The sequence below is a fragment of the Balaenoptera borealis genome, assembly GCF_965194805.1.
Source record: "Balaenoptera borealis genome assembly, chromosome: 2".
Taxonomy (NCBI): domain Eukaryota; kingdom Metazoa; phylum Chordata; class Mammalia; order Artiodactyla; family Balaenopteridae; genus Balaenoptera; species Balaenoptera borealis.
In genome coordinates, this window is record NC_138867.1 from 72,246,027 (window position 1) to 72,261,065 (window position 15,039).

At 36.6% G+C, this 15,039-nt stretch overlaps 1 long non-coding RNA gene across 2 annotated transcripts in view; it reads left to right on the forward strand.

Annotated features, from left to right (window-relative positions):
- LOC309622545 overlaps positions 1 to 15,039 on the forward strand; it is a 54,416-nt gene that overhangs the window by 29,622 nt on the left and 9,755 nt on the right. Inside the window, exon 3 of one of the 2 annotated variants that reach the window (XR_014240958.1) lies at positions 8,442 to 10,577. This is a non-coding gene — a long non-coding RNA (uncharacterized lncRNA). Of the gene's footprint in view, positions 1 to 8,441; positions 10,596 to 15,039 lie in introns of those variants that run through there. The other variant, XR_014240959.1, reaches the window with a different exon arrangement.

Genomic DNA, 15,039 nt, shown 5'->3' on the forward strand with positions numbered 1-15,039 from the left:
CTTGGTTTGTTTCAATAGTCACTGATCCTTGGTTCTTGTTCTTACCTCAGTGCTTGGCATTTCCTGTATGACTCCTGGTAATCGTATTTAGCTACTCTTCACCACCCCCCTGAACCTAATGTCTGCTTGTTCTTTACTGGTACTCTCACTGCCTTCTTCCTGCAGATGTCTTTTCCTTCTTTCCATTGGAAAAATATAGTGTGATAAGCAATGCACATGAGAAGATTACTACCTGCCTGACACATAGTAGGCTCTCAATAGTGTGCTGAATGAATGACCAGAGGAAGGCAACTCCAGCAAACTGCAGTCTTGCTGTACCAGTCCATGTCATGCATGGTCTGACAGCTATGTCAAGCGTCTTCTTTTCCCTATGTAAGCATACGTACTTGGTCAATTCAGGAAAATAAACAGTTTATTTTAATATGTACTTGTCCACCTGGAAGGCCAATTAGGAAACTGCTGCATAAAATAGTCAAAAGATTATGAGATTCAGAACTAAGATGGTAGCAGGAGTGTGAAAACATGATGGGTTTAAGAGCTACTGAAGAGATAGAATTAACAGGATTTGATGACTGAATTGAATAATAGAGCTAAGGCAGAGGGAAAAGCCATGGATCATGCCTTAATTTTGGCTCAAGAAATGGAGGTAATCATGAACACATTTCTTGAAATGGGAAACACAGGAGGAAAAGCAGATTTGGGGTAGTGAGATGTGATGAATTCAGTTTCTAATAACCGAATTATAAGCGTGTTCCTAAGACATCTAAGTTGTCATGTCCGGTGTGCAGATAAATTTAGGGTCTGCAGATCAGGCAAGAAATCTAGCTTGAGGATACATATTAGAGAATAGAGTATTTTAAAAAGACTAAGTGATCTTAAAAACAAAAAGTCAGGAAGTCACTAGGATAAGGACTGAAACCCACCGGGTTTACCACAGAGGCTGTTGATGAATATGGCTGGTAGAGTTTTAATTAAATGGTGGAACATAAGCCAGACTTTGGAGGACAGAGGAGTAAATGCAAAGTGAGGGACAGGAATGTCTTATCCTTACAATGAGGACAGCTGGTTTTTTATCTCAGTCAGGACTAAGAACCAGAATTACATACATATTTTCTAAAAAAATTTAAAATGAAGTCTTCTACCCCTCTTCCACATCTATTCTCTATTCTTTCTTCTAGGTGTCTCTGCTGAGGCAGTTTATTTTAAAGAGATAATGTATATAAAATACGTAGCACAAAGTGTAACATAGTAAATACTCCAGGGATATAACTACAGGCATTCGTAATTATCTGAATGTAAGCTACTTCTGAAAAACATGTGGGAAGGCAAATTTGTGTGTAGCAAAAGCAAATATTTAATTATTTTAAATGGGAATAATAATAATAATGCATTCTTAGTACATGTAGAAAACCCACCAGTTCCTCTAAACATCATTAACATACTTAAACATGTATATAATAATCTACTAAGGATTTATGCATTATAAAAACCACATAATACTTGCTTACTTAACATTTAATGAGCACATTAGTGAATGTGTTGGTGTGGATCACAGATAGTATCAGGTACATATTGCATTTTCATTCTACACCACAATGAATATGTGTTCTAGTGTAAATAGACAAGAAGATAATATGGAAAAATACATATTGAATGCAATTAACAAAATAAAATAAACAAATGAGGCCATTTTAAAAAAAATGGTTACTTTCCAGAGTGAGGTTTAGTGATGTGGGAGACGTTTTCACTTAATAATGCATAACACCTTCAAAACAGGCAAACACAAAGCGCTGTCTTATTCAGAGAATAGCTGAGATGTGAATGCAGCATACTCTGCATCTTCTTGTACACTCTCTGGAAATTACATGGAGATTCATTATAGCAAATAGATTCAAACACTAAATTTGGGGTAAATATTTTTTAAAGTCGCTATCACTACTGTTAGTATTATGTGGACCTATGGTGTAACTCAAGAGTGCTATTGTTATGGGATATGAGCCAAGAAGAGCAGTGGTTCTTAACTGGGAGTGGATTCTCCTCCCAGGAGACATTTGGCAATGTCTAGGGACATATTTGGTGGTCACAAAATATGTGGTCCAGGATGGTCCACAAATCAAAAGGTTAAGAGATGCTGTTAAACATCCTACAATGCACAGAACAGACCCCCACAACAAAAATAATCCAGCCCCAAATGTCAATAGAGCTAAGGTTGAGAAACGCTGAAGGAGAGAAAAAGAGTGAAATCAAACCAATATTTCAGAGGAAACCTCAACTGGAAGAAGCAACAGATCAAATATTGCAAAATCAGAAGTTGGAACGAATTGATGTTATTAGCTTGGGGAACTATAAAGTGGATCTTATCATCAACAGTGCTAATAAATACAAGAAAGGGAGCTACTTTGGGAAGGGATTATGTGGAAGAATATTAAGTTTAGTTTTTACTATGTCACACTTCAGGTATGGATGGAACATCCAAATGCATGAGGTAATTTTAATGAGTGCAGGAGTTTTGTCTAAATTTTCCGGTTAACTTTTTTTTAAAGCATTTAGATACTCTTCGGGTTATAAGTCAACTAACACACTTGAGCTCTAACTCTGTGTCATATATCATACGTTTTTCACATGCAATGTTGCTTGATCTTTAAGGAATTACTGGAGAATGATATTACCACCCCATTTTATGGATGAGAGAAATGAAGCTTAGAAATGTTAAGTGACTAAGGTCATACAGCTACTAAATCATTGTGCTAGGATTGAAATCAACGTCTTTGAACCCTAAGTCCTGGGCTTTTGGCTAAAAAATAATTCTCTTTTGATGCTCATGCATGCTCCAGTTATTTCAGACAATCCCCTACAACCACTCTTTACTGAGCTTTATAAGCAACTTCCCTCAGCTACAAAACACAGACACACACACACTTTTTAAAATATAGTTTTTCTTTTTTCTTTTCTTATGTCAATGTAGAAGTTTGGAAAACATAAAAAAAAGCATAAGTCAAGAAGATAAAAATTATCATTAATTCCACCACCTGGAAGTAACTACTACTAAATAACTTTTAGCTAGTGATTTGAATTTTTACTGTTTTTCTTTTGCTGTTTTTCTCTGCTGATGGTTATGCTGATGTACAGTGATATTTCTAAAACGAATTATGAAGAATTAGAAAGAGGAGATGAAGGGAGTGATGGTAATAAGCTAGAGAATTAGCTCTCAAATTCATAAAGAAGAAACCGGGGTGAGGTGAGGGTGGGGAAAGAATGGGGACAGGGTAATTTCCAGAACCTTTTTTTTGCCCAAGGAGTACTAGGAACTTAATAAATCTTAGTTCATCTGTCATCTCTATGCTCTGCTAATGACAAGATTAAATTGAAGCTACACTCTCCTGAGTGCTTATCATTTGCAAATGCAGTACTAAGAGCTTTACTCACATTATCTCATCTTATCCCTGCAGCAACCTTGAGTAGGATATTATTATTTCCAACTTAGAGAAGAAACTTAGGCTTAAAAAAGTTTTAAAAACTTGCCAGGTTCCACATCTGGTTAATGGAGAAGTGAGGCTTCAAAAGCAAATGTGTCTGGCCACGGAGGCAGTGTTCTTCCTCTTTGCTAGGTTGCCTCCTCTCTCTGAAGAAAATGAGGCGTGGAAAGTATAGAATTCAGGAAAGTGATGGCAGAGCTGAAGGAGATCTTGGGATCTCGGACAGAATACTTTTTCATGGTTACTAGCTCCGACTTCCTTTTCTTTTCCATTTGCAGGAGTGGGTTGATATTTGGCCTCTGAAATATGGTTCTAAGCTTGAGTCACCAGATGCTTTTTATTTGATTTCATTGGAAAAATATAGTGTGATAAGGAATGCACATGAGAAGATTACTACCTGCCTGACACATAGTAGGCTCTCAATAGTGTGCTGATTGAATGACCAGAGGAAGGCAACTCCAGCAAACTGAAGATCATTTTTCTGGAGCAACTTTAATAATAAGCTGAGCCAAACTCCTATTGAAGTTTACCACTTATTTATTTAGAAGAGCCAAATATCAACAGGTGTTGGCTGATTGAAATTACTATTCCCTGCTACCTTTCGAAAAATCGACCACTGCTCTTGGAAAAAAGAATATCAGAGTTTAAAATTGTGTGATTACAAATGATCATATTTTGGCTCAAATTTAAAATAAATAAATATATTCCTTTGGTTTTGACAACATGTTTGGAAAACATAGTCTTTGGCTTTGAGTTTTAGGTTGTAGGATGGAGCTGCTGTAGAAAAGTAAATCATAGTTTAGGTGTATTTTCCCAGCTAGCCCTCTGGGTTAGGAATATTCTGCTCATCTGTGGAAACATGACGTCCCAGTGAAGTGCCATGCAAATCATTGGTTTCACATGAAAGCCTATATTAGTCTAGTCACTCACAGGCATCTTTAAGCATAACTGTTGGGTAATAGTCTATGTTTATTGTTATGATAAATGTTTCGAAGCTACTGTTCTCTGGGGTTTTCACAGTAAAGGAAGATACTTATCTCATTGGAATTTTAACCACACTACAATTAAAATGAAATGCAATCAATAAAATATTAATGCAGGTATGTTTGCAGATCAACTACTTAATGGCTAAGTCGATATCTATCATTCTTTAGTTTTCTGAAGGTCAATACCTAGCAGAGTCAATGAGTTAACCAGTAAACCAGAAATACCTGTCTGTCTAATTGTGGGTCTATTATTGTGGGTCTATTATTAAGTCCTTAATAAAGTGCATGACTTGATGAGAGTTTATGCTGCCTATTCTTTTTAAAACCTTCTGCCAGACTGGGTTGCTACTTTAAAGTCCAAGGTTATTGAACAATATTTTTAATGCTAGATATCAGTGTAATACCATAGGAAGTAGACAGAATCATCGGATGTTAAAGTAAGAAATGGCTATCCAGATCCCTTCCCACCCTTTCTTTTAGAGCATGGGACACTGAAAATCAGTGAAGATAATTGAGTTGCTCACTGTCACAGAGTCAGTCATGGAGCTGGACCTGGAATCCAGTCTCCTGGTTCCCAGGCCCTTGCTCTCCAAAACACCAAGCTACTGAATTTCAAGATTCCACCCCAGGGTCTGGTTTTGCAGATACTGTGGGTAATTTGCCTTGCCACTTGTGGGTCTGGGCTGTGTTCACTGTTTTCTAAGCAGAGTGAAGTAGGAATTAAGTAGGTGAAGGCATAAGGGAGCAGCAGAAGTTTGCACTAACTGAAAATGCAATCTCATAGTGGCAGGTGCCAGGGGGATTTTTTGAGGCTGCTATTGGTGAGGGTGAGCTACCTCTCCCTCACTCAGAAGTGAGTATCTGAAGTGACTAGCACCAGCTTTAATACTATGAAAAGTATCACCTCCAAGTCACAGGCAGATGGATGGAACTCTTTGGGGCGTCTGCCAAGTAAAATGGGTTACTGAAAAATACTGATATCTCAGTTGTCAGTATGGTGTTTTTTATGTAGGCAGTAGAAGTAAAAAACTAACAATGAATTTCCCCACTAATTTTCCACTGCTACTTTCTATGTGAGTCAGCTTTAATCACTCGTTTTACTTCATGCTGGGTAACAAAAAGATTCTAAGCTTTGGTCACTTGTGTAACTCTAGCAGCACTCTACAAAGGAGGAAGCAAAGGTTTTGAACTGAGGCTTTTGCTCTTACTGTACAAGCTTATAGCAAAAAAACAAACACAAAGTTATAAGTGGAAATAGCCATTCATTTCAGTTTTTAAGACATTTACTTTCATCACATAAATGGTCACTGGGCAGTTAGACAATGTTAAAGATGCTTAAGTTTTGCAGTATTATCAAACTGCATCAATTTGCTATCAAAATACAAAAAAGAAAAAGCATTAGCTCTAAAAAATAAAACAAAAACAAACAAAATACAGCTACTCTGTTAAACTGATCACAGCATTTGCTTTTCGGCTCTGTCAAAAATAGTTTGACTGATTTAATGACATTTTCCAATTTGATGGTTAGATAAAGGTCTTTTGTAACAACCAAATCAAGTTGACCACTTCTTATGCACACTTCCTCATTACCTTTTCGTGTCTGAACAAGTTACCCAGAGTCATGGAGTAGAGACAAGTCAGCTCTTCCTACGAGATGTTTGCATCTTAGCTGTTCAAAGCACCAGAAGAGGAATGCACCTCTATGTCTTTTGTGTGCCTGTAAACAGAAACTACTGATTTGCAGTATAATAAATTGTTAGAACTGGCCGAGGCCTTGGACAACATGCAACCCAGTGTTTCCCAGGTGGAGGGATGTGTACCACTAGTGTGTACAAGATAATTTTAGGAGACATATCAATACTGGATGACACAATGAGAAATTCACTGCATTTCAGGTTTTTGGAGACTTCTAATTATATCAAGAAGAAAGTCTCAGGCTGGTGCTGACAAAGAACTATCTAACAGTTTTCCCTTTCTTTTTAAGAAATAGAAGGCAAGCCTCAGGCAACTATGTGGAGCTAGAACTTAATACTGTATGGTTTTCATTAAATTAATTTTTTCAGGTTACCCTCTATGTATGACAGGGAAACAAAACTTCCTTTCAAAACACATTTAAGTTAAAATAAAATAAGTTAATTAAAAGATAAAAACTAAGTAAAAATTACTGCAGTGATATTTGCACAGTAGCCCAAATATTAAATAAAGGCTATAGTCACTTATGTGGTAAAAATCATAAAGCTTCTGAGGGGGCTGAAGAACAACTCCCTCACTGGACAGGTGGGAAACCCAAAGCCTTGAGAGGGCAGAAAATCCCAAAGTCACGAGTGCAGTCCACAGGCTACTCACCAAGTGGATATCACCTCTTTATTTGAATCATTTCTGCAAAGTGATAGTTTGAATCATTTTCCACAAAATGGCCTTTTCCCCATCACTTTGTGAACAATGCACATTAAGTCTGAACTTGCAAAACAATAAAACATATTTCTTCACTCCCATGACTAGATAAGGTTATTGAACAGGAACTATAAATATTAGGAAAATTAAACTAGATTCGTGAGACATGAGTTAGTTAAAAAGAAAAGTGGGAAAAAAAATTCCCCAGCATAAAACTTTAAAGTTTAAATTCAAAACTAAACAAGTAGTTTTTTTCTCTTTTGAAAATAAAATGTGTTTTGTTTTAGTTTTAAATTTATAAGTCTTGAATACTTGGAAACATAGCAAGCCTAATTTTCTAAACAATCATTTTTTTAAACATGTACAAGCTTTCACTGATATACAAAACTAAAATGCTACTAGAATAAGAAGAAATTTAAATTAAGGGGAAATTATGTGTCTTGCAAATCTTAAATTATAATTAAACTTGCAGTCTGAGAAAAGAATTCTAGAGATTTTTGTGAAATCCAAAGATTCTTGATAAAAAGTATTTCTGCAAGGCCTGAGAGGAATGTAGGCACAATTTCCTTCTACTAACAGAGAGTCAAGGCCTCCAAAGGTACTGGCCACTCAGCTGAGTATATAGTCTAGAGGATGAGGAACAAAATTTCAGAATGACAGAGTGGTCACTGGACTATTGACTTTAAAAATAAATAAATAAAAGGTTTCCTCTTATCGTCTTGTCCACTTATTTTCTGTTAACTGAAGACTGTCTCTCGCTGGGGGAGTGGAGGAAGAGAAGAGGTGGGCAGCAGGATCCAGCTGGCTCATCAGTCAACTGGGTGTTATGATCTGTCTATACAGTATCTGGAAAGAGGTGAAACAGAGTAAGCATTTAATATGCTTAAAAATTCCAGCCAGGTGGGAGCTAATTCCTTAACTTTTCTCTGCCTCAGTTTCTTTTATTGCAACAATGGGACTAATAGGCATCTGTGTCACTAAGTTGTCTAAAGGGATAACTAACAGCTAGTAATGAAGTATAAAGTCCAAGTGTTGAAATGGGAAGTAATTAGGCTGATTCTGTTAATGCCTAAATAACACCATTGTGAAGACTCCATAATGCCTCTTTAGCAATGTGTGTCAGTAGGAGCCAGTTTAGTTTCTGTGACCCACAAATGACTTTTATATCTTTGCTCTTGCTTAGGAGGTTCAACTGCTTTATATGTCCTGAAAATATCCCCTGGTCCATCTGTGAGGATTCAGACACAAAGAGCTATTTACTTATTTATCAACACCAGGTCATCCCATAGTTTTATTGTAATTGGAATAGACTCCAATACTCAGCCTTCCATTCAGACGTTTCTTCTATAATGCAATTCCCACTAGCATCCTCTATCTTAGTGTTCACCCTTTCCAGGTGAGTTCAGAAAGAATTGTTATCTCAGGTCTACCTATCCTTATCATTTGTGAAGGATGTTACAGTGGTCCCATTTACAGATGAGGCAGCTGAGTCTCAAGGAGAGTAAAGTATATACAGGCATATCTCATTTTATTGCATTTTGCTTTATTGCACTTCACTGACTCTGTGTTTTGTTTTGTTTTACAGATTGAAGGTTTGTGGCAACCCTGCATGGAGCAAGTCTATCGGCATAATTTTTCCAACAGTATTTGCTCACTTTATGTCTCTGTCACATCTCCATAATTATCACAATATTTCAAATTTTTTCATTATTATTATATTTGTTATGGTGATCTCTGGTCTGTGATCTTTGATGTTGCTCTTACATTTATTTCAGGGTGCCACAAACCACACCCACATGAGACAGCAAACTTAATTGATAAATGTCATGTGTGTTCTGACGGCTCCCCTGACCCGCCGTTCCCCTGTCTCTCTCCCTCTCCTCGGAGCTCTCTAATCCCTGAGACACAACAATATTGAAATTAGGCCAGTTAATAACCCTACGATGGCCTCTAAGTGTTCAATTGAAAAGAAAGAGTCACACGTTTCTCACTTTAAATCAAAAGCTAGAAATAATTAAACTTAGTGAGGAAGGCATGTTGAAAGCTGAGATAGGCTAAAAGCTAGGGCTCTTGTGCCAAACAGTTAACCAAGTTTTAAATCCAAAGGAAAATTGGAAATTTTGAAGGAAATTAAAAGCACTACTCCAGTGAACACATGAATGATAAGAAAGTGAAACAGCCTTACTGCTGATATAGAGAAAGTTTTAATGGTCTGGATAGAAGATCAAACCAGCCACAATATTCCCTTAAACCAAAGCCTAATCCAGAGCAAGGCCCTAACTCTCTTCAATTCTGTGAAGGCTGAGAGGTAAGGAAGCTGCAGAAGAAAAACTTGAAGGTAGCAGAGGTTGGCTCATGAGGTTGAAACCATAACACCTCCATAACACCAAAATACAAGGTGAAGCAGCAAGTGCTGATATAGAAGCTGCAGCAAGTTATCCAGAAGATCTAGCTAAGATCATTAATGAAGGTGGCTTCACTAAACAACAGATTTTTAAGGTAGATGAAACAATCTTCTACTGGAAGATGCCACCTAGGATTTTCGTAGCTAGAGAGGATAAGTCAAGGCCTGGCTTCAAAGCTTCACAGGACAAGCTGACTCTCTAATTAGGGGCTAATGCAGCTGGTGACTTGAAGTTGAAGCCAATGCTCATTTACCATTCTGAAAATCCTAGGGCCCTTAAGAATTATGTTAAATCTACTCTGCCTGTGCTCTCTAAATGGCACAACAAAGCCTGGATGACAGCATATCTTTTGACAACATGGTTTACTGGATATTTGAAGCCACTGTTGAGACCTGCTGCTCAGAAAACAAGACTTCTTCCAAAATATTACTGCTCATTGACAATGCACCTGCTCACCCAAGAGCTCTGAGAACGATGTACAAGGTTAATGTTATTTTCATGACTGCCAACACAACACCCACTGTGCAGCCCATGGATCAAGGAGTAATTTAAACTTTCAAGTCTTATTAAGGAAATACATTTCATGAGCCTATAGCTGCCATAGATAGTGACTCCTCTAATGGCTCTGGGAAAAGTAAATTGAAAATTTTCTAGAAAGAATTCACCATTCTAGATGCCATTAAGAACATTCGTGATTCATGGGAAGAGATCAAATTATCAACATTAACAGGAGTTTGGAAGAAGTTGACTCCAACCCTCATGGATCACTTTGAGGGTCTCAAGACTTCAGTGGAGGAAGAGCTACAGATGTGGAAATAGCACGAGAACTAGAATTAGAAGTGGAGCCTGAAGATGTGACTGAATTGCTGCAATCTCATAATCAAACTTTAACAGGTGGGGGGTTGCTTCTTATGGATGAGAAAACAAAGTAGATGAAATCTACTCCTGATGAAGATGCTGTGAAGATTACTGAAATGACAACAAAGGACTTAGAATACTACATAAACTTAGTTGATAAAGCAGTGACAGGGTTTGAGAGGACTGACTCCAATTTTGAAAGAAGTTCTACTGTGGGGAAAATGCTATCAAAAAACATTTCATGCTACAGAGAAATCATTTGTGAGAGGAAGAATCAACAAGGCAAACTTCATCATTGTCTTATTTTAAGAAATTGCTACAGCTACCCTAACCCTCTGCAACCACCACCCTGATCAGTTAGCAGCCATCAACATCGAGGCAAAATCCTCCATCAGCAAAAAGATTATGACTCGCAGAAGCCTCGCATGATGGTTAGCATTTTTTCAGCAATAAAGAAGGTATGTACATTATTTTTTTATACATGCTATTGTATACCCGATAGACTACAGTATAGTGTAAACATAACTCTTATATGCACTGGGAAACCAAAAAATTTTTGACTCACTTTATTGAAATACTCACTTTATTGCAACAGTGTGGAACCAAACCTGCAATATCTTCAATGTTTACCTGTACCCTAGCTGATGGAGGAGAAGGCAGCTTAGTTAGCTATATAAAGTATTGATTCTTTTTGGTAAAAAAAAAATCACTTACTTTTGTTTCCAGGGTTTCTGACTCAGCAGTCATCCATCTTTCATGTCAGACCTCCTTCACTGGCCTACTGCTTGGTTCTTCTACTCAGCAAATAGGGGTCATGTTATTTAGTTGAATTGAAGTCACCTGGATTTTTTCCACCACTACCCCCCACCCCCTGTGAACAGCACACATACCTTTGCCCTTTAACCAATTACAGAAGAGTTTTCTTGTTCTCTATTATCCTTTAAGTACTTAAAGAGAGCTTTAACTACTTAAAGAGAGCTTTAACTAATTCTTTAAAGAAAGCCACTACCGTTTGCAACTTTAATAATTCATTTGTAAAAAATTAAGAATTTGTAGTGAGATATTATCAATTGAAAACGTTATTTGATCTTTTGGTTTCATCATACTTGCTTGAGGAAATGAGCAGGAGTTTGAAATCTGTTCTAATGTTGACCCCTCGGATATATAATCATCATGAAAAAGTGAAGACCTTGGAATTGTTTGGAACTTGGTTTTGTCAAGGCAGATGGCTTTACCTTTTATATGTTTTTCTCTTCTTTATTAGTGCTACAGCAGATAATTATAATCAAGTAGCCCAGAACCATGAGAATTAAATTATCCTGAATAATAATGTGTTTGGTTTTTGCCCAGTCTGAAAGGACAAGGATGTAAGGCCAAAGGGGAAATTTATCTTTCATCCCTCCTTGATGAATGGTTTCTTTAATAATAATAAAAAATTATCAAGTTTTAAGGTGGTTTGCTTTTTCATGGCTTAATTCTACATCCATTTTAGGGAGAAGGAGTTGAAATCTCTGACGGGTGGTTGCACTCATTAATTATTTACATTGAACGTAATGTTTGCTTAGTATCTAATATATCTAACACTCAATGTTATGTAGACATGTAGATAAATGTGGATGAACAAGACACAGGCCTTAGAATTTGACCAAGGAGAAATGTGTGTAAGAAATTAATTATGATGAATTGGGAGATTGGGGTTGACATATATACACTAATATATATAAAATGGATAACTAATAACCTGCTGTATAAAAAAATAAATAAAATAAAATTCAAAAAAAATAATAAAAATAAATTTAAAAAAAAGAAATTAATTATAAGAGTGTGTTTTAATGATGAAACTGGGAAAGATTTCACAGAGGAGATCACATTGAACATGGTCCCAGAAGACAGAGTTTGCTGTCTTGGAGGGGCCAAGAAGAAAATTCCACATAGAGGGAATAATTATGCAGATGTACGGACAGATGCAAGTTGGAAATTTTAAGTTCAGGAGGTAAATAGCTCAAAAACTCAAATTTGAAGTCAAAGTTTATCAAATTTCTTTCTCTCCTTCAGTCCTTTAAGAAGTCTAAGTTGTTAAGATGATAGTGATACCATTTTAATCTGATGCATTGTTTAATTGCTTCAATGATCAGACTTAAATAGTCTTTTCACAGTTATCTCTCCTCTACAATCTCTGATGGGCCAGAAAGGTGTCAGCAGAAAAGTGAGTTGACATTGGGAGCCCTGAATGGTGACAGACTGGTCACCTTCTCCAAAACACGAGTGCCCATGAAAGAGCCTGTTGTAAGATGCTTAAGCACTGTGGTCTAGATGCTATCATAAAATGGCATGGAATTGGTAATGACGCCTAAGCTTAGTGGGTCTAAAGCTTGGGGTTGAGAGAAGGTTTTTAGATTCATGTAGTGTCATATATCTGAGGCAGGGAGACAATGATGTGAAAGTGGTAGCCCATGTTCTTTCTCAAATGACTATGCAGGGGAGTGAGGTTGTCACAGAAGTGCCCTTTGTATCAGGAAACATTTTGGCAGGGCGTGAGGTGGTTAGACATTTCTAAAAAACATTAGGATTATGTTTTTTACTTTCCTTGTGATAATAATTTTACATTTAGGTAATCAAGTATCACTCTATAGCAAATCATCTACTTTAGGTATCTTCATGTATTCATTTAAGATCATTCTATGGAGCAGACTCTTAGGTGCTAGGCATACAACAAAAGAAAGATAAAAAGAAAGAAAAAAGTCCATAACTCCTTCCCTTAAGGTGCTACCATTGTGAGATTGGGAAGAATATGTTAATGTGCTGAAAGGCAGTCTGAAGACTTTAGGAACCACGGTCCCTTTGGGCAGGCACTGCAGCAATGGGAATGGTAAAAGCTCAAGATTAAGAGAAATCATTCCAATGGAAACTACACCCCATATAGTCATTTGAAACCTACCTCCTTTAGAATGGATAAACTTTTTCTCAAAGAATATAGTAGTCTGGAAATCTCAGGATGCCATAGAAGTGGGTGTCCAAGAACATGCCTGGAAAAATACTTCAATCTTCAGGCCACTTGGATAAAGCCAAGAATCCACTGCCTACTCCTACTCCAGCCATACCCTTCAGAGTAATTCATCAGAATTAATGCTCTCTTTGATGAGGCAGTAGGAGCTGATGTCTAATTTTACTGTAGATCATAAGTAAATATTAGCTTATGCCAAAACAAAGAGGATGGCCATTGCCACTGATTGGCTTAAATCATAAGCCATATATAGGATTTCCATGGAACTCCAGGAGTTCTTGGATCACATTTTGAGAACCACTACCCTAGTGTACTTTATGCTGGTGTCTTCTTGGAGAGTATATGTCTGGGATATATAGATGGAAAGTTCATGCTTCTAGTAAGGCCAGAGATGGAAACTCCAAGTGTGCAACTTTCAGGAAAGCTTCAGGCTGATATGTTCACAATTTACTCATTAGATTGCCTCGAAATGATTTTTGGTCAGAATAAGTTTTGGTATTTTTTTTTTGTTTTTTTTTTAAGTGTAGAAAGTTTCTTTTTTTTTATCTGTAATATTCAGCATTCCAGCCATATCTGCACACTTTTATCAGAGATGCTTAATCCTTTTTTGGTTTACCTTTCAAGAAGCCTGAAATGAGGTTGGGTTTTCTATGACTTTGACTGGTAAATAAATATGCAACTGAGGTAAAGTCCACCTCATTTTAAATTTGCATTTTCTCAGAGAATACTTAATTTACCAGTCTCTAGTCCTAAATTTTTGTCATCGTTGCAATAGTCTCTTTTTGGGCACATGAATGAAACACACACACACACACACACACACACACTCCCATGCACATTCCTCCCCTACCATGATATAAAGTCTAGGAGTTTGTCATTCTAATTGCCAGTGGTTGAAATTCTGATTTCAAAAACATAATGAAACAAATTGAGAAATCCTGAGATTTTACTTCGTCTAAGCACTCAGCAAGGGAAATGAGCTTAATTTGAAAAATGGTGGTGATATATGGACTAGATTTCCTACCCAACTGGGAGATTTATAGCATGAATAAGATGCCAAGAAATGAACCAATAGGGTACTGTGTGTGATTGTCTTTAAAGGGGAAAATTATTCTACAGGACTCACGAGCCATAATTTCAAATGCTTGTGTAAATATGGTTTAGTTCATCATCACCTTTTCCAATTATGTTTATGTTCAGCTCCAGAGTACAGCCTCTGCTTCCTTGTTTGAAATGCCACCAACTGAACTAGCGTTTTCATTAATACAAACAATGTTTACAGTGTCCAGAAATGATGATAGGAATATAGGAGTCTTTTGTTATTTGTAAATTAGGCATGCCTCAAAGAGGTGCTCCATTAGCTCTGGCTTAGCTTTTGAACAAAGCCAGTTAAAATATTACAATTTTTAGGTTCTTCATGAAATTTTCATATTTATATAGTAATTATTATAATTATGTAGATAAAATAATATTATCCTTTTTATTTCTAAAAATATAATTTGCATACCTAAATAGATTAGGAATTAAATCATAGTTTCTGAATAAAAAACTTGTATTTTTCAGGAAAGTTACAGAACCACTAAATATTTGGAAACACACCTATAGCTTTGTTTGTAACTAAAGTTTTATACTTAGAAAACTATAAAATATTTTAACTGCGTTAAATATGGTGTAATGGTTAAGAGCAACGACTTGGAGAAAACTGCCTGAGTTTGAATCTTAGCTTCACTCTCCATGACCTTGGAGAGTTGCCGGATCTCTCTATGCCAGTTTCCTCATCTGTAAAATGGGGATAATAATAGATCCTATCTTAGAGGTTTGTTGCAAAGATTAAATTAGTAAATATTTGTTAGTGAGAACAGTGAAATAGAAGTGTTCACTCTTGCTAATATGGCATTTCACAATTGTAAACAGGG